This window comes from Lepisosteus platostomus, chromosome 16, assembly GCF_059453375.1.
Source record: "Lepisosteus platostomus isolate fLepPlt1 chromosome 16, fLepPlt1.hap1, whole genome shotgun sequence".
Taxonomy (NCBI): Eukaryota; Metazoa; Chordata; class Actinopteri; order Semionotiformes; family Lepisosteidae; genus Lepisosteus; species Lepisosteus platostomus.
Genome location: NC_142626.1, coordinates 12,925,647 through 12,945,475, shown reverse-complemented (window position 1 = coordinate 12,945,475; position 19,829 = coordinate 12,925,647). Strand labels below are relative to the sequence as shown.

The following is a 19,829-nucleotide window of genomic DNA, read 5'->3' as shown; positions in this document are numbered from 1 at the left end:
TCTGCACTGCAATGTTTTTTCACGTGTGCATTCGATATGTGTTGTCTCGGTCATTCCATCCGTATGGCAGCAGGTAATGTTCTGTAGTTTCCATATGTGTGAACTATGGAAGGAAGGAAGACTGAGGAATGTGTGATCCCTGCTCTTGATGTGCAAACCTGTTTCTCTCAACACTGCAGACAACATTCGGAATTTGCCTCGTGGTTGGGACACGGCTGAGCTGTGTGCGTCAGTCACACTTACCTGTAACGTTCGGGAGACAGTTATCATCTCATCCTTCTGCTCTGACTGAACTGCCCCAGCTTAGATCTCCCCCCCTCCCTGGCCCTCCCTCGTTAATCGCCCATCATGGATTATTCAAGCGCAGGGGTCGTACCAATATTCATATTTTCAAAGAACCCCTTTCGCCTCTTTCAATCAGACAGGGATCGCTTGAAATTGAACGGAACCTGCCAAAACCGGGGACGGCGCAATTCGAGGTCTCCTGTCCCTCTTGTTTTCATCTTGCTGTTAATACCTATTGGCTGACGGGTGACCTCCCTCTGTCAGCCCGACTGAGGAGATCCCCTGCTCGTCTGACGACCCGAATCTTTTGCAGGATCGCGACGATCGATTTCTGCCTGGCTCGTCACGGGGCCAGGCAGGAAGAACAAGGGCACAAGTCGGAAACCACAGAGCAGTGCACTTAAAAGTGAGAACAGGGGGCAGGAGCCTTTACACTAAGAGGAGTGGGAGTCTGGAACACGCACCCAGCCACGTCACTAAAATGAACACCCTGGCCCCTCTTATTTGTACCTTTTTTATGCTCTTATCACAGCCTTGCTGAAACCAATTTAAAAATATACCGGAGTAACAGTACATGGCCAGAAACACATTCAAAAAGGTGTCCACCCATTATGTGAAATCTGCTTATTCCTGGTAAGAGTCGCAGTGACTCAACGCCTATCCCTGAACGGGCCATCGGTTCTTAAAGGGTACGCACACACGCCCAAGCACAGTGGGACATTTTAAAGACCCCAACACGCCATTGGAAGACGGGGCAACAACAGAACACCAAAAAAAAAAAGAACATGCAAACTCCACCCCCATCTGATGCCCCAGTCCGGAACAGAATGAACCCAGGACCGAAGAGCTGCGAGGTGCTCACTGCTGTGCGTATTTAAATATCAGTGAACATATTTAACAACTAGAAGTTTCTACAGTTCCTAAATTCCCTAATTTGGGCCTCTTTTGTTCTTAAAAAAAGAAAAACCACAGTAAGTGCCTCACACATGCTTTTCATTGTATGTTATATGCGATGTCTATGCTGTAAGGGGCTGACTGGTGTAACATGCACCTACAGTAGTTTAAGGGATTAATTTACCCCTGTTCGCCCTCTGATCTGGGGCTCTGGGGGAGCTCTGCTACTAAACCAGGAGCCGCGATCAGTGGAAAACCACGTTCAGGAAAGGCACAGATTTCAGATCGTCAGCGCTTGGTTCGTCTCGAAACAGACCCAGGGAGAAGGACATCCAGAACAGACTAACTCAAGCTGGAAATGTCTTTAGGATGCTTCACAACATTTGGAAGTCACCCCAATATAGTACTCGCACCCTGCTGAAGCTATACCAGAGCTGTGTCTAACCCTAACTCTTCTGTATGGCTCAGAACGTTGGGGCATGGCGCAGGGAGATCTGAACCAGCTCACAACACTTCATCCCACAGGCTTGGGAAGGATCCTATGCCTCTCCCGGAACAAGGACTACCTCCGGGCGAAGAAAGGCTAGCCCCCCCATGCCATCGAGAGAGTACGGCCACCGTCGGGAAGAGAAGACGGGGGAGACGGATCGCGAGAAGGGAGAACTCCATCACTAAGACTGCCCTGCTCTGGACTCCTGAAGGGGGAAGACGCCAGCGAGGAAGACCCCGAAACCACCTGGCGGAGATCTGTGGAAGGAGAACCTGCAGGCCGTGAGCCGTAGCTGGGATACCATGGAAAAACTGGCTAAAGACCGACGGATCTTTGCTGCTGCTCTACAAGCCAGCAGGCGTGATATAAGAAGACCCCAGGGAGACTGGAGATGAAGGCCAAGGGAGGAGGAGGAGGAGGTCCCGTCTTGCGGCGGTTTTCAACAGGTCCCTTTCCATTTTAAGCAACACCCGCCGGCTTAAAATCGCGCTGAAGGGGTCAGGGTGGGGTCGGGGTTGGGGGGCAGTCCTTCGAATATGAAGATGGGTACGCCCTTACTCACCACCCTGCTCCTCGGGGGGGATGCAGCTGTTGCGGTCGGTGGCCAGGGTCCAGGGCAGGGAGCAGATGCAGTAGTAGGACCCCAGGGTGTTCAGGCAACGCCCGTTCTTGCAGTTGGCCGGGTCCTGGCATTCGTCCACATCTGCAATGGCACCCTGCCGTGTTAGGCGGGGGTGGGGGGGGGGATCGCCTCCAGACAACACCACACAACACAGAACGGGGCTTCCCAAACTCACTTCCCAAAGTGTGTCCAGTGATGGACTGGTGTCCCGTCCAGGGTGTGTGTGTGTGTCCTGTGATGGGACTGGCATGTCCAGGGTGTGTGCGTGTCCGGTGATGGACTGCTGTCCCATCCAGGGGGTGTGTGTGTGTGCGCGTGTCCGGTGATGGACTGCTGTCCCGTCCAAGGGGTGTGTAGGTGTGTTTGCGTGTCCAGTGATGGACTGCTGTCCCGTCCAGAGGTTGTGTGGGTGTGTGTGTGCGTGTCCTGTGATGGGACTGGCATGTCCAAGGTGTGTGTGCGTGTCCTGTGATGGACTGGCGTCCCGTCCAGGATGTGTGGGTGTGTGTGTGCGTACGCGTGTCCTGTGATGGACTGGCGTCCCGTCCAGGGTGCGTGGGTGTGTGTACACATGTCCAGTGATGGACTGGCATCCCATCCAGGGGGTGTGTGGGTGTGTGTCTGTGTCCAGTGATGGACTGCTGTCCCGTCCAGGGTGTGTGTGTGTGTGTGTCCAGTGGTGGACTGGTGTCCCGTCTAGGGGGTGGTCTTACTTTGTGCCCTGCGCTTCTGGGACAGCCTCTGAGGTGCTGTGGCCCTGACGAGGAATAAGCATCTTTCTGACACTTTCTAAATCTCCAAGAGCCGCGCCGCGCTGCTGCAGTGTACCGGCCAGGACCGGTCTGCTGCCCTTCAGAACAGGACTTCCCCCCTTGCCACGTACCTACGACCGCGGGCATCACACACTTCTTCTTGGACGAGTCGGAGGCCCAGGGGGGGGTGCAGGTGCAGAAGAAGGAGCCCCTAGTGTTGACGCAGGCCCCGTTGGCACACAGCGACTCGTCGTGGCACTCGTCCACGTCTGGCGGCACAGAACAGCGCCCGATCAGGGCAAGCTACCCTCTTCATCGCGGCACCACAGCAGGGATAGACCCAACTCTCGTCGGCTGGGGGGGCAGGCCTGCATCTCAGGCTACCCATGGACCCCCAGCTTAGTAAACGACGGTGGGCTTTTAAGTGACGTTTCAGAGGCGTGCCCAACACCAGTGTTTTGTTTTTTTCAGCTAGCCTAACCTTGCTCCTATACAGCACATAGGTGTTCAAAAAGAGATCTTCGACACAGCTTTTAATCATACAAACAAAAAAAACGACATGGCCAAACGTTTTGCCCTTTCAAAAGCCATTTAGCTGGGCGGAGTGGTTGGCATGGCGGCCTTACGGACTGGGGTGCTGTCTGGGTGGAGTTTGCATGTTCTTCCTCAGTTTGCATGAGTTTCCTCCTATAGTGCAAAGACATCCTGGCTGGGGGGTTAAGCAGCTTTGGGAAAATGGATCCTGGTCTGAGTGTGTGTCTGTGTCTGTGTCTGTGTGCGTCCTGTGACGGACTGGCATCCTATCCAGGGTGTACCCTGCCTTGTGCCTGTCGCCTGCTGGGATAGACTCTGGCCCCCCAGTGACCCTGAATTGGATAGAGCCGTTAGCAGATGGAAGAATGGCCGGAAAAGCTCTTTAATTTGCGAGAGCCCCCAGCACAGTGCCAGCTGTACCTGTTGGTTTACGCAACGAAGGCAGAAGAGAAAACATAAAATCTTCGTCCCCTGCATGATCACCCCAGACGCTCAGACGACAAGACAAGAAGAAAGGCTTGTTATCCATCTCTCTGACTGGACTTGTCAATGCTCTCCCCTGCTTTTCCAGTTACTATCATTTCCAGGTATGGAGACTGAGACCGGATAATCGCTGAGCTACAAACTGCATTGCCTTCGAGGAACGCCCGGAAGGCAAAGAAAAAAGCTATTTTCCTTTTCGGAATCAAAAGTTCACCTAATTATCCGTTCGCCTAGTTAACTAGTTAACGATTTGGCTGTTGTGACCTGTGCGGTAGTGAGTTGTTTCTTTTTCTGAGGACGTCATCCAGTTGTTTCTTGAAAGATGTTCAGCTTCAACCACATGGCTGGGCAGCTTGTTCCACACTCCCACCACCCTCTTTGTAAAGAAGAGGATCTCATCCAGCTGTGTCTTGAGAGATGCCAGGGTATCGGCTTTAATCACATGGCTGGGCCCCCCTCCCACCACCCTTTGTGTAAAGTGGCCCTGTCCTGACTGGAAGATCTCACCCAGCTGTGTCTTGAGAGCAGCCAGGCTAGGGGCTTCAACCACAGGACTGGGCAGCTTGTTCCACACTCCCACCCCCCTCTGTGTAAAGAAGGGCCCCCTGTTTTCGCTTTTAAATGCGCTCCCACACAGCTTCCACTGGTTTGGGTTTCACTCTTCAGTCGCTGACTGGAAATCAGCTGCGCTAAGGAAAGTCGGGGATACCTCAGCCCAGCTCTGGGGGTGCTCAGGCAGACAGGAGCCTGTGCTTGGGAGCAGGCAGTCAGGCCAACCAGCAACCAACAAGCTCAGGATGATGGGATGATACTCTTACTGGCTGAGCTGATCAGCTACCACTGAGGTAAACAGACTGTGCCAGTGGATTGCAGAACAACTGCCCTTGCGTGAGACGTGTTTGATTTGATCAATGAAGGGAACTCGTCTCTGTCTTAATTCTATCGGAACCATTTAGTGGCTTAAACAGCAAATGTTTCTTCTGCAATGCTCCAGTGATTTACAGGGCAAACTTGCCACTGTTGGATGTCTGCTCCAAAATCTGGAAAAATATTACCCCTTTTTTTATTTTGTTTTCCCAATTTGGGGTTTTATTCTGGAGGGCTAAGAAAACTGTCCCAGGACCTGCTTTTATAAAGCCTCACGCAGGTTCTGTCTTTGTTCTATGAGTTTCAGTGTTTGTATCCGCAGGAGGAGACGAGGAAAAACCCTGGGGAAAAAAACTGCGGCACTCCACACATGCTACAACTTGCAAAACTGACTTTCGAAGAAAGAAAACGGAATGTTGTTTGTTGTTTTGCTTTTCTCATTTCTGTTTTGGCTGTTTCTTTCTAGTGTGTGTAGTGAGACAAACATAAAAACAATCTGATGGTTCAGACCTGGTGCCCAACGAGTTCCCTTGAATTCAAGCCCTGAACCGAGCCTCTTCCAAGTTAAAGGGGAGCTGCAATGCCATTTTTAAATTTTGAGGTTAGAAAAAGTCGGTAGTGATGAGTGCATTTCAAACTACGGTGAATGTAAATTGTGCACAGTAACTTGTAAAACCTCCTGTTTTCATCATTTCCAGGTCTGCTCAGCGCCATGTTTCTGCGATTCAGAACGAGGCAGCAGGACTTCCGGTGAGGTGAAGCGGCCCTGTGACCCTGTAAACAAGCAGGCTTGTGGATCCAGCTCTTCTAATCCAGTAGAAATACTGCTCTCCTCTTCCAGACGGTTTCACTGACAAATACTGCTCACCGGTTAACTCTGGGACTAGTGAGCAGGAAGGGCTGCTTCAAGTCGCAACTCTCATGAAATCTCGACAACATGGCAACCTTACAGTACTTTCACAAAGTTCATGATTGTAGACTTAATTTGGAATTTGTCTTTTTTTCTAGAACGTCAATGAATTGATTGCGTTACGAGATTTGCTAAACTGGTGTGAGACGTTAGGACTGCAGCTCCCCTTATATGATCAGCAAGACGTATAAAGGTGGAAACTGCCTCTAGACTGCGGAGAGTGGGTGATGTTTGAAACAGTTTTCTCTCTCTCGAGCCTCTTTGAGGTAAAGGCACTGTTTGGTACCATGTTGAGAAACCGCTGGTCGGGGCCAGGGACGAGAGGGAGAGTTCAAACGGATTGTGGCATGAAAGTGGCCCTTCCTGCTCACTAGTCACTGTAAGCAAATGAGAAACATGGTCTCCTAACAATGTTAATTATTATGAGTGTGTTTTAGTCAGTCGGTAGCTTGCTCTTTTATTCCAATGCTTAAAAGTACCTTAAAAAATGTGTTGCCTTGTACGCGCCGGTTTGATGAAAATATTTTACTGCTAATATCGTAGTGAAATTCGCTTGGTCTAAAGAATGTTTACAGTGTTAATAGGGCTGTTTTTGCATCAATGACAGCAATATGGCGTTAGGCATACTGTGAAACTTTGTCTCTTTTTGGATGTAAACTGGAGCTTGTACACCTTCTCGTGTACTTGGTAGTTTCATTGTGGTTTGACATGCATTCATCACTGCCGAAGCATCATAACCCCGAAATGTAAAAATAGCTTTGCAGTTCCCTTTTAAGATGACCTCTATGCGCCCTCTTGTGGCTTTGGGTAGAACCACCAGCTAGATCTCACCTACCTCTGACTAAAGCTCAGACAGACACCACAATAGAGAGAACTGAATTACCAATGCACTCCAGCAGGTTACTGTCGTAGTAGAAGCCTTGCTGACAGTAACACTCATACCCAGGCTGTGTATTCACACAGTGGCCTTCTTTACAGATCTCTTCCTTGAACAGCACACACTCGTCGATATCTGCCAAGACAGAGAGAAACCAAAACACCCAGCAGGAATGAGACAAAGCATTCATGTGAGAAGAGAGAGCCTGAAACTGCACCTACTGTGTGCCAACAGATGCCCATGCCCTCAGGAGAGCTTACTCCCCTGAAGTGCTCAGTTTGGCAAAAACCATTAAGATATGTTTAATAATAATATTAATCGACTCAAAGCTCTTTACAGGTAATAGGGATCCCCTCCACCACCAGCAGTGTGTACCCCCACATGGATGATGCGCCAGAACGCTCCCCACACCCCAGCTCTCAGTGGGGAGGAGAGCAGAGTGATGGAGCCTGTTCAGAGAGGGGGGTTATTAGGAGGCCATGATGGGTAAAGGCCAGGGGGGAAATTTGGCCAGGATGCCGGGGTAACACCCCTACTCTTTACAATAAACGCCCTGGGATTTTTAAATGACCACAGAGAATCAGGGCCTCATTTGTCTCATTTGAAAGACGGCACCTTTTTACAGTCTATTGTCCCCGTCACTATGCTGGGGCATTAGGACCCACACAGACCACAGGGTGAGCGCCCCCTACTGGTCCCACTAACACCTCTTCCAGCAGCACCTTTATCTTTCCCAGGAGGTTTCCCAGTCAGGTACAGGCCAGGCTCACAGCTGCTTTTGTTTGAATACAATTAGACTTTGCATTTTCCACCACAATGCTGGATAAGGGTGGCTGTTGTTGTTGACAAGCAGTTTATTGAAGCACTTATGCGGAGAAATTCAATCTGCAGGATCTCTATAGTTCACTCCGACAATCAACATGTCAGGCACATTAATTACATTAAGTAATACATTTTGTGCTGTCTAAGACAAAACAAACAAAACAGCTTGTATCGGAGGGGGAAGTTCAGCTGTATAACAGAAATAGGGGTGTGTATGTATCTCTTGTTTTAGCGAGAACCTACCTCTGTGCGCTGGCAGCCCATACTCTGTGATGCTCTCCTCGATGTAGAAGCCTCTTCCAATCGGACACAGGGAGTGGAACTCCGCTGCGGAAAACAAGCATCGGAAAGGAGCTTCAGGGAAAGAACATGACGGTGTCACAGTTTAAAGAACTGCTGCCCCGCAGCGCTTGGGCCCTGGGTTCAGATGTGGACCTGGGGTGCTTGTCTGGGTGGAGTTTGCATGTTCCCCCTGTGATCATGTGGGTTTCCTCCCACAGCCCAGAGACGTGTTAGTAGGTTAACTGGCTTCTGCCCTGATATGAGTGTGTGTATGTGTCAGTGTGTGCCCTGCGATGTACTGGCTCTTGCTGGGATAGGCCCCAGCTCCTCTGTGACCCTAAAATGGAAGAAGCTGTTTAAAAAAGGATGGAAGGCTCATTAGGGTTCACACTGCTGGTCCAGATGTACACCGTTTTTTTACTGGTTACACACACCTTTCCATAAGTGAATTGTTATTTCACCATTCTATTATTATTATTATTATTATTATTATTGTGTTCCAGGATGACTGAAACAAACACCTTAGACCGTTAGACCGTTCCCTTATGTCAAGCTAGCAGGCAGCACCATGACTTTCTCTGAAACTAGATGCTGGAATTTATATTCTCCAGGTCCATATGTTCTTCTGCCTTGTCCTGTGCTGTGCCTGTCCTCGATCTATTCATGAGAACACTGAGGGTATGCCTGTTCATACAAGCAGGGTCTCAATGTCTGCAAAATGAATGATTTAGTCTGTCCACTGGGGGGTTTGGGCTGGAATCAGAGCAGAGCTGGATAAAAATGAGACAAAGGTTGCTCATTTCAATGTCCAAATGATCTTGCACAGAAGATATGAATCTGAGATGAATCTGTAGTAGTTTCTGAGCTGCCCAAGTACCAGCACCTCAGCCTGCACTGGAATGGACGCTCCAGGTCCTGTGTCAGCTGTGTGGGGAATGACAGTTTTATTGCCCACTTCATTACAGTGGGGCATGCTGATCACAGAGCAGAGAGAGAGAGGGATTCACGTTGTTTATTGTAGCTGATTACTACACATTTGTGATTGCTGTTGTTTGTTTTAGTTGATCAGTTTTATTTTACTTAACTTAAAGCCAATGCATTAGTGTTTTGTTATATAAGAGCTTTACTTATGTCTTTTAAACTGAGTACTATACTATAAACTGCAGTAGATTATGTGGTGGTATAAATGACTTAGACTTAGTTGTATGTGAATCTGGCAACCGGCGATGGTTCTCTGCACCAAACCTTCGCGAATGTCTAGACCCTGCTATACCATTCTTTTTTATGTGACTGGGGTGACTGATCCTGCTCAATGATGAACAGAAGTTTAAATAGAAAGAATCACGACTAGATCTAATTTAGCAAAGTTAGAAAGCTTTGATACTGCCTAGCTTCAGAACCAATTTAATTAGGCCTCATTGCTTAGTATCAGTCTCTTATCTTTTTGCACGTTATTGGTGGAAATAAAGCTGCACTGACATTTGAACTGATAAGACTGAATTTAATATATTTCCCCATTCATTTTAAAGGCTTGTTGCAAAACTGGACACACACACAGAAGTGGGCTGAGTTAAGGGTGGGGGGAGTAGACGGTCGTACCGGAATTGTGGACGGGACAGGGGTAGATCTCGCACCTGTCCCCCCAGCCCACCCCGACGGTGCAGCAGCATTCCTGCTTGGTGATGTTGACGGCCAGGACACTGTCGCAGAATACTGTGTCGTCCAGGTTCAGATAGCACTCCTTCTTGTCGTCGTCGTCCGTCTCGATCTCTGCAGAAGAAAACAGGAGCTTGTCATGCTGGCACCCCCCCCTCTCTGGATCACCACTGAGCCCCCCAGCTAGCATTGCCACAGCATCCAGAGGAGTTTCTACTGGTTGCAGGGGTTACCTGATCCGACAGGAAGCCTGTTCCACCTGTCCACTATTTACGACCCAACCCATCTCAGGTGGAGCAGGCTTCCTGTCGGATCACGTAACCCTGGCAACCAGTACCTTGGCAGTGCTCTGGGCTCTGTTATAGAATTTTGCCCTGAACCACAGCTGAGTTCCCAAGCTTTGTGTTCCCTCCCTTGTGTTACTCTATTGGCTTCCTAGCCTACCTTTGTCTCAATTTCACCTTTCCACTTGTGCTTCGCTCTCGAGTCTACTTCGATTTCATTCTTCCTTTGTTAGACCACAACTCTGGACTGTTTGCTTGCTCGTATCCACTGTGCTGCATCCTCGAACCGCTGCTTTTCCCCCCATATAAGCAGCGGCCACTACAAAGCTGGCTAGCTTGCCTTCACTCGTGACCTCCTTGTATAAAAGCATGTTCTCCAGCTGCCCATGGTCTGAGCAGTCCTTGTTTCCTCTTGCAATTCTTTGCACTCGAAGCAAAGGTCTTGGTTTCAGAAGGAGAAGATTTGTTTCAGGGAGTCTTTAGCACTGGATCTGGTGAGGATCCTTTTAGTGGGGTGTAGCAAGGTGCCTGTTTATTCCACCCCAACCCACAAGAGGGCACCAATGTCTTCTCAATTCTCTGAATGTGGTTCCTCTCTTAGTGAGCAGTGGTACGGAAACAACATCACCAACAACCTGCCAGCTCATGTTTCCTGTTAGCGGGTGGAAAATCCAACACTTGATTTCCCAGCTTATCGCTTTGAAACACACAGATCCAATGCATGATGAATTCCCAGCTAATCACGTTTAAAGACATGGATTGATTCAAATGCTGATCAGTTACAGAGGTGATTTTAGAGAGCTGCGATAAAAAAAATCTGCAAACACTTCTTCTCACAAGGACCAGACCAGGGTTTTGAGCTTACTGCTTTCTTAAAGGTGTAATGAAATCTGTACTTGGATGCTGGGATCAGGGGATTTTAAAAAGCAGGGACACCTGAGTGTGGCTCAGCTGATGAAAGGCAGATCAGAGGATGCAGGCATTCCTCGGGTGGTTTAGATCTGGACAGCATCATTGCGACTGGGATTCTCCCCAGAAACCGGGTTACACCACAGGGAGAGCATCGTTGGGGGTGAGCCTTATCCATAGGGAAGCAGCTCCTGTTGCTTGCAGGGTAAGTGCTAGCTTGAAGTGAAGACAGCTCCTCAATTCAGTGCTTCGCTCTACCGGATTAGAAGGCTGATGGTGGCCTGTTTGTTGAAGGACATCAAGAGGAGGTCTTTATCATTCCTTTGGAATTCCAATCCATGACTGTTAGTATCTAGGTATAACAGACCCTCCTGTCATGTAGCCTTGTGGAGGATTCAAACACATTAAACCCATCTTCTCTCAGATATTTATATGGGAGGTACTTACTAAGTTTCAGACCAACCTGATATCTTACCCTTCCTGCCCGAGTTAGGTCCTCAACCTTCGCTGTTCCACTTTCCCTGTTACATCGTGATTAAATAGATTTTTAAATCACTGGCAGATCCTGTTTGGCCAGAGGACAAGACTTGAACTTCGGTCATCTGGCAGTCAGAAACAGCAATCTTCAGTTTTAATTTTCCTCTTTACTTGAACAGTCTCCGTAAATGCCCCTTGTTGTGCCTAACCCGAGATATCACAGTTCTATCTCCCTGGGTGTGGCCACTCTCCGTCTGGTTTTGTTCTCCTGTCTGACGAGAAAAATCAGCTCCCTTAAGGTGCTACTGAATCCTCTCATTTCCATGTGAGGAACGCGCCCCGAGACACTTCTTTGATTCTCAAGAGTTGACACGTTGGCCCAGCTGTATGAGCCCAGCTCATCACTGCACTCCTTCGTGTCACATCAGAAATGCCCGACAAAGCCGATAACTGTCAGTTACACCTCTCGGCGACATTCGGCTTTTTGATGACCCGGCCACTCCGCCATGCCTTATGGGATGGGTAGCACCGAGTGATGATGTCATGTGTTTCGGCGGGTCACCGTTTAACCAAATCGCCATGAAGGCCCTGGCTGACTAACGTTCCTCCTACCCCTTTGGCAGAATGCCTACTGCTCAGGGAATCCCAGCTACGGCAGACTCAAGACCCAGGTTTGATTCAGCGTTGTCGGGGCCTAAGGACTCATGGTGTGTTCCGAGTGAATACATTTACTGGTTGAGTCCTGGCTGCAAAATAAAGAAACAAAAGCCGAAGAAACAGCGGGGAAGGTGGCAGGTCTTTTTTCGCAGATCACATATGTAATCTACCTTCACAGCTGTGCTTGTCCTCTGAGCTGATGAAGCCCTCATGGCACAGACAGATATAGTTGCCCTCCACATTCTGGCACAGCCTGTTCGGCTGGCAAAGACTCCTGTCGTGGGCGCACTCGTCGATGTCTACGAGGGGACAGAAATAACATGAAGGCAAGGCTGCCAAGATTTCACCTTTACTATGACCAAGAATATATATATAAAAAAAACAGATTTCCTCAAAGCTGATCCAGACCTTACAAGCAAAGGAGGCAGAGAGTCTACGTGGCCTCCTCTTGTCTCTAAACATTGTTGTTCGGCCACAGAGCTGTACAGATCATGGACTGGAAACCGGATACGCATGGACCTTGTTTCAGAATATATTAACACAGTTAAAGATCTGTACTAGGCTGAATAAAAACTCATTCCATGCTGAAAGGGAAAGAAAGAGACAACGTTTCGGCTGTGGAGTCTTCTTCGGGTGTCACATACACCTTTACCTGTTCCTGGACAAAAAGCAGTTGCTACGCTATGGAGGGTTTAGGATATTTCAGAAAGCTGCACAGTGCGACAGGAGTTCAGGAGGCCTCCAGTCACTGGACAAAATTTTGCTACCAGAAAGACAGCCTCTCTTTTCCTGTCTTAAAATCCAGCCAGCCAAGCAATTACCCCCCCCCCCCAATTAAGACTAAGCTAATTTTGTATCAATCCCGAAGTCAGCATTCTTAGGGGATCAACAGAGGAGACCGGACCAATGTTGATACAGTCATTAACAAAGAGAAGAAAGAAAAACAGGAGAAGGATCAGGACCACAAGAGAGCAGACCTCAACTGACAGACGGTAAGAACAGAACACCCGTTAATCTGAGCACTAAACTCTAGGCTTTAGGTAAGGGACTGTTCTCTTATCAATGTGTAAATACCAATTTCTTATAGATAGATAGGACTTTATTGATCCCGAAGGGAAATTGATGAGGGATCAATAAAGGGAAATAATGGATGATTATATGTGTGTAGCTTTCGTCTCTCGCTTGTTTAGTGATGTCAAGTTTGGAGTCAGGAAGAGGTTCCCCACTCATTTAGCGTCCATTTGAGGAAGAAATTTAGTATTGAACAGGATCTTTACTTTATAAAGAACGACATCCCCCATTTTCCTATATACAGTATTCGTGCCTCACTACATAAAAGGAACCCGATAACCCGCACTTTTATTAATATCTAAACAAAATAGATGTAGATGTTGTGCTTTGGGATCTGTAAATTATCGCAAGCAAATATTAGTTGTTTTTTTTTTACATTTGCTGCCTGGTTTCTTCGCCCTGCCAGAGACAAAAGAAACCATGTGCCGATAAGCCTTCCCATTTCTTCATTCCTGACCAGAGGGAATGTGCAGTTCTTAACTTTTTAAGGATTTGCTTGACAGGCAAACTTTATCCAGCAGCCCGATTTTAATCTGCTTCTCTCTCTTGTTTTTTGAATCACTACCACGTGACGCCCTACATTAAATTACTCACACCCCCTAACCCATTACGATACCTTCTGACGGACGATGAGGTTCCAGAAAACAAGAGCAGGAAGGGAAGTTTTATTTGTGCTGGAAAATGGCGGGCTTTCACAGGAAATAATAATAATAACTGCTTACACTTATATAGCGCTTTTCTGGACACTCCACTCAAAGCGCTTTACAGGTAATGGGGATCCCCTCCACCGCCAGCAGTGTGCAGCCCCACCTGGATGAGGCGCCAGTCCGCTTCCCACACCCAAGCTCTCAGTGGGGAGGAGAGCAGAGTGATGGAGCCAGTTCAGAGAGGGGGGTTATTAGGAGGCCATGATGGGTAAAGGCCAGGGGGGAAATTTGGCCAGGACACTGGGGTAACACCCCTACTCTTCTCAAGAAACAGCCTGGGATTTTTAATGAGCACAGAGAGTCAGGACCTCGATTTTACGTCTCATCCGAAGGACGGCGCCTGTTTACAGTCTAGTGTCCCCGTCACTATGCTGGGACATTAGGACCCACACAGACCGCAGGGTGAGCGCCCCCTGCTGGCGCAACTAACACCTCTTCCAGCAGCAACCTTAGTTTTAACCAGGAGGTCTCTTCATCCAGGCACTGACCAGGCTCCCACCTGCTGAGCTTCAATGGGGCTGCCAGTTATGAGTTGCAGAGCGATATGGCTGCTGGCTTGAATTGAACATTTGGACTGGGACATGCTTTCTCTGCTGCACTACAATCACCGTGTCGGACACTAAGGTCAGGGAGACGCGGCCCCTGTGCCCGCTAGTGTCACTGGTGATTATATCTCCTGACCAATGGCAAGCACCAGCCTACCTTGGCAGAGACGCCCACTGACCAGCTGGAAGCCCTTGGGGCACTCGCACCGGTAGGAGCCCATGGTGTTGATGCAGCGGCCCCTCTGACAGTTCGAGGGTCTCTCACACTCGTTGATGTCTGCATGGGGAGGGGGGAGGGGGGGGGAGAAGCCAAACCTGTCAATCTATCAATCAATCAAAGTTGATTTATCAAATGCACAAACAATACAGCATGCAGCAGTAGTTGCTGGCAATGAAATGTATTTTCGACATGCTCAAAGGGAGTGGTATAAATCAGAAAATGAAAGGTTACATAATAATAGATAATAATGCAATAGAAATGGAATAAAATCAACTCAAGACAGAGCTCAATATACATAGAGCTGCAATGCGTCCAGGGTGTATGCAATACATTATGTCTAAGTAGTGCAGCAGGCCGAATACAGTGAAAACTGTGTGTCAATGTAGCCATTACAGGTGATTTGCTGAAGGTGACTGCAGCTCGGCTATTTAGCAGTCTTATTGGAGGTAGAAGCTGTTCTGTAATCTGTTAATCTTTGACTGAATGCTTCGATACCGGACGGTAGGTAATAATAATAATAATAATAATAATAATAATTGCTTACACTTATATAGCGCTTTTCTGGACACTCCACTCAAAGCGCTTTACAGGTAATGGGGTTCCCCTCCACCACCACCAATGTGCAGCATCCACCTGGATGATGCGACGGCAGCCATAGTGCCCCAGAACGCTCACCACACATCAGCTATCAGTGGGGAGGAGAGCAGAGTAATGTAGCCAATTCATAGAGGGGGATTATTAGGAGGCCATGATTGGTAAGGGCCAATGGGAAATTTGGCCAGGACACCGGGGTAACACCCATATTCTTTTCGAGAAACGCCCTGGGATTTTGAATGACCACAGAGTGTCAGGACCTCGGTTTTACGTCTCATCCGAAGGACGGCGCCTGTTTACAGTCTAGTGTCCCCGTCACTATACTGGGGCATTAGGACCCACACAGACCGCAGGGTGAGCGCCCCCTGCTGGCCCCACTAACACCTCTTCCAGCAGCAGCCTCAGCTTTCCCAGGAGTCTCCCCTCCAGGTACTGACCAGGCTCACACCTGCTGAGCTCCAGTGGGGCTGCCAGCAGTGAGCTGCAGGGCGATATGGCTGCTGGCATTTCAAGGCTGAGAAAGGAAAAGGGTCCCATCTACCTCACTGACTTTCTGCTTTTTCAGACTTCACCCCTTTCTTTATGATCAGGTCAGTTTAATCTGGTGCAGGTCCCCAAACTACCTGCTCTGGGTTCCTCACTGGAACAGCCAGACAAGAAGTTTTCCACTGAGACCTTTAAAGGATCTTAACATCCTTCTCTACCAACAAGCTGCTCAACTCCCAGTACTATAAACTGTCTGATTTCCCATCTTTTTCCTTCTTAGTCATTTTCAAGCTCCTTGACTTCTCTTTTAGCTTTTTTTTGTAATTTCTAACTGTGTGGTTTTGCGTGACGTTAATGATCCCTGGCCTCAAAGGAACATCTTGCGGATGACCGAATCCCATTGGTCTGGAACAGAGGAATTTAATTTCTCCAAGCGGTGCGTTTTTCTAGTTGAAGCGGTGCAGTTATCCTACGTAAATTTCATTTGTGCCCAATTTTTTCACGGGGCTAAGCATTTTCAATTCAACTCCAAATACTTTATTCATCTCCAGGAGGGAGTAATTTAAGCCGCAGGCATGCAACAATGACTCATTCCACATAAAATAACATTACTAAGAAAATATCAAATAAAAAACAGCCAACAGACCATAGAAAAGTTGCAGGTGGTGCTTTTGCCTGTATAGAATACCCGGTACCATATGGGGTTGGATTCAAACTGGGCCCAATCCTCCCGGCATAAAACTGGCGCCACATCCACAATGCCGACATGCACTGCAGATCTTGAGCAACCCTGGGAGGGACGTCACCCTTAAAATATCATGTCGAGAGGGCTCATCGCACCCCGTTATTAATATACTGTATACTGTTGCGTAGTGTCAAAGAGTATACTGTATACTGTAAACAGGCGTCGTCTTTCAGATGAGACGTAAAACCGAGCTCCTGACTCTCTGTGGTCATTAAAAATCCCAGGGTGTTTCTCAAAAAGAGTAGGGGTGTTACCCCAGTGTCCTGGCCAAATTTCCCTCCTGGCCTTTACCCATCATGGCCTCCTAATAACCCCCCTCTCTGAACTGGCTCCATCACTCTGCTCTCCTCCCCACTGAGAGCTGGTGTGTGGGGAGCGGACTGGCGCCTCATCCAGGTGGGGCTGCACACTGGTGGTGGTGGAGGGGATCCCCATGACCTGTAAAGCGCTTTGAGTGGAGTGTCCAGAAAAGCGCTATATAAGTGTAAGCAATTATTATTATTATAATCATTATTATAAAGAGTCAGTTTTGAAGGACATGCCGCAGTGATCTCACAGCTTTGACAGTGATGTTCCTGGCAAAGACTTGCAAACCACCCCCCACCCCCCCCAAAAAAACAAACAAAATCTCCACTTCTTTTCTTTAAAAAACACAAAATAAATGAACCGAAATGGCTAACTGGCCACATCAGAACTAGAAATCATTTTGGAAACAGTATTAAAGTGACATGTTGATACTGGGTGCTATGTAAGGGAAATTAATTCTAATGCTGTCAATGCTACAGCTTCCCGGGGGAAAATACGGCACCGTGAAATTGAGGAGATCTGTCCTTTTCTTGGAAAACCTTCTTGATGGGACAGTCTGCCTCCTCACCCCCATCTTTCTTTGTACAACTGTCTGGTAGAGGCCAGATGCGCAAAACCTGCACTTGAAATTTGCCAGCAGCCATATCACCCTGCAGTTCCCCCCCGAAGCTCAGCAGGTGTGAGTGTGGTCAGTACCTGGAGGGGAGACTCCTGGGAAAGCTGAGGCTGCTGCTGGAAGAGGTGTTAGTGGGGCCAGCAGGGGGCACTCACCCCATGGCCTGTGTGCCTCAGTATAGTGATGGGGATACTATACAGTACTTTAAAAAGGCACCAATGAGACATAAAAATCATTAAAAATCCCAGGGCATTTCTCGAGAAGAGTAGGGGTGTAACCCTGGTGTCCTGGCCAAATTTCCCCCCTGGCCTTTACCCATCATGGCCTCCTAATAACCCCCCTCTCTGAACTGGCTCCATCACTCTGCTCTCTTCCCCACTGAGAGCTGGGGTGTGGGGACCATTCTGGTGCACTATGGCTGCCGTCGCATCATCCAGGTGGGGCTGCACACTGGTGGTGGGGGGAGGGGATTCCCATTACCTGTAAAGTGCTTTGATTGGAGTGTCCAGACAAGCGCTATATAAGTGTAAGCAATTATTATTATTATTGAAATGATTTGATCATGAGATACAGATGTTCTCTAGGTGAGAATTAAACAGAGATTGTGTCGGGAAGCTCAGGGCTGGTGCCACAGCTCGTTAATCAAGCAAGTTCTAAAACAAAGGAAGGAGGCATACTCACACGAATATTTTTATTCCACAAGTGAACATCCCTGACTAATACAAGCTCTGAGTGTGTGGCTCATTCTTCCTTTTTAATTCTACCTTGCTCCTGGCTGGTTGACCTAACTGTCTTCACAGACATGGTAAGGGTGTAACACTAGTTAAAGTGCGGGATAATATTCTGAGTGCAACAATAATATTGATAGACAAACTTGAACAATTTCGGACAGTGAAATGTTTTAATCTGATGATGCATGCATACGTTGAATACCCCCAATGCATTCCTAGTTTTAATCTGATGATGCATGCGCACGATGGTATCGAAATCTCCAGAGATGTCTGACTTTTATGGGTTTACGGTCAAAGACTGCACAAGACATGTTAACTAACATAATACACCATTTCGGTTCAGTACAAAATGTTGTTCTACTGTTCTATGTGTGCTATAACTTCTCCATATGACCTCTCCATTGATAATGCATTTAAACGAAAAAAACAGTGTTGGTGAATTCTACCTGCTATAACCCACAATTAGCAGTTTTGGTGCCAAACTACTCAAGCAAACTGGAAAAGTACCTAAATGCAATGGGCTGATGTCCGGTTATGATCGCTTGGAATGAAGCGAAGACTTTTACCTCTATTTGAATGGGTATTGTAATGGGTGTCGATTTCACAGGAGTTTTGCTTCTGAAAAAGAAATTTGGGCTCTAACTGCACTCGTAAAGCTGGGGATGAGGGTATCTATTGTCAGGACTCGTGCTTTCTTTCCCCCAGGTTATTTAGGCAGAGCTCTACTGAAACGGGGTGAGAACAGGACAGGGCAGAGGGAGGCCTACCTTCGCAGTGGCTGCCCTCCTGCGTGGGCTGGTACCCGGGATAACACTGGCAGTGGAAGGAGCCTTCGGTGTTGATGCAGTGCCCGTTGGCACAGAGCCGGGCATCCTCGCACTCGTTGATGTCTGTTGACAGGGAGCACAGTGGTGGTGGTGGGGGTGGGGATGGGAGTCACGGGCTAGCACAGACCATCACCACGGCGAAGGGGGGGAGGGAGTGGGCGGATCTCACCTCGGCAGCCCTTGCTGTCGGATTCGGGGACGAAGCCCTCGTGGCACAGGCAGCGGTAGGTGCCCACCAGGTTCTCGCAGTGGCCGTTGGGGCACACGCCGGGGGTCTGGCACTCGTTGATGTCTGCAAGATTCCAGCAAGGCGAGGGTTAACCCGCCTGTTTCCCCCCGCCCCCCCCATGATTCCCTTCACCCACCCCGAAGAGAAACGTCAACCAGCCAAAATGTCAAGAGATCCGAGTCCAAGCCACCTGCCAATCCACCACATCAAACGCAGAACCACCTGGAAACATAACTATATTTTCTAAAAATATAGTTAAATATATAATAATACAAATATTTTTAGCATATTTATCTCTTTTATCTTTAAAAGAGGCTTCTTAAAGCACTTGACAGTAAGGGGAAGAAAAGCACACAGCTGGAGGAGAGAGCAGGATTAGACAATTAAAACAAAGGTTTGGAATACAGCAGGAAAGCAGAGGGACAGACACAGAACCCGTTAAATCAAACCCTTCTGAAGGAGAAGAAGCTGTGAGTCTGGATTTGAGGGAGTTTAGAGAAGGTGGCTCTCCGATATCCTTGGGGAAAGAACTCCAGAGCTCTGGGGTGCAGCAGGAGAAGACCCTGTCGCCCCCAGAGTGTAGATAGGCTTGGGGGACAGACAGGAGACCAGAGGCTGTGAGGTGGGGAGGGGGAAGACAGTAACTCAGACAGGTACGGAGGCCATGCAGAGCCCCTACAGGCGAGCAGGAGGATTTTGAAGTCGACACGAAACCCGACAGGAAGCCAGTGCGGGGACTCCAGGACAGGAGTGATGTGATCACTGGCCCACGGACCTGGTCAGGATTCTGGCTGCCGAACTCTGGGCAGACTGGAGTTTGCCCAGTGTGGATTTAGAAACCCCAGTGAGCAGAGCATTCCAGTACTCAATTCAAGATGAGTCCAACGTGTTTTCAGCAACAGTCGAAGACAACACAGGACGTAGTCTGGCGATACTGCTAAGGTGGGGGGG

At 48.4% G+C, this 19,829-nt stretch overlaps 1 protein-coding gene and 1 pseudogene across 2 annotated transcripts in view; one reads left to right on the top strand and one right to left on the bottom strand.

Annotated features, from left to right (window-relative positions):
- LOC148646899 (protein NLRC3-like) overlaps positions 1-19,829 on the top strand; it is a 1,251,308-nt gene that overhangs the window by 874,053 nt on the left and 357,426 nt on the right. The gene's annotated exons all lie outside the window — the stretch shown is intronic.
- LOC148646904 (latent-transforming growth factor beta-binding protein 3-like) overlaps positions 1-19,829 on the bottom strand; it is a 46,230-nt pseudogene that overhangs the window by 15,033 nt on the left and 11,368 nt on the right. The window contains exons 5-13 of the transcript XR_015927790.1: positions 18,819-18,941; positions 18,590-18,712; positions 14,282-14,401; positions 11,972-12,100; positions 9,418-9,588; positions 7,780-7,863; positions 6,721-6,849; positions 3,175-3,312; positions 2,232-2,372 (exon numbers count right to left, since the gene is read on the bottom strand). The product of XR_015927790.1 is annotated as a latent-transforming growth factor beta-binding protein 3-like (transcript). The remainder of the gene's footprint in view (positions 1-2,231; positions 2,373-3,174; positions 3,313-6,720; positions 6,850-7,779; positions 7,864-9,417; positions 9,589-11,971; positions 12,101-14,281; positions 14,402-18,589; positions 18,713-18,818; positions 18,942-19,829) is intronic.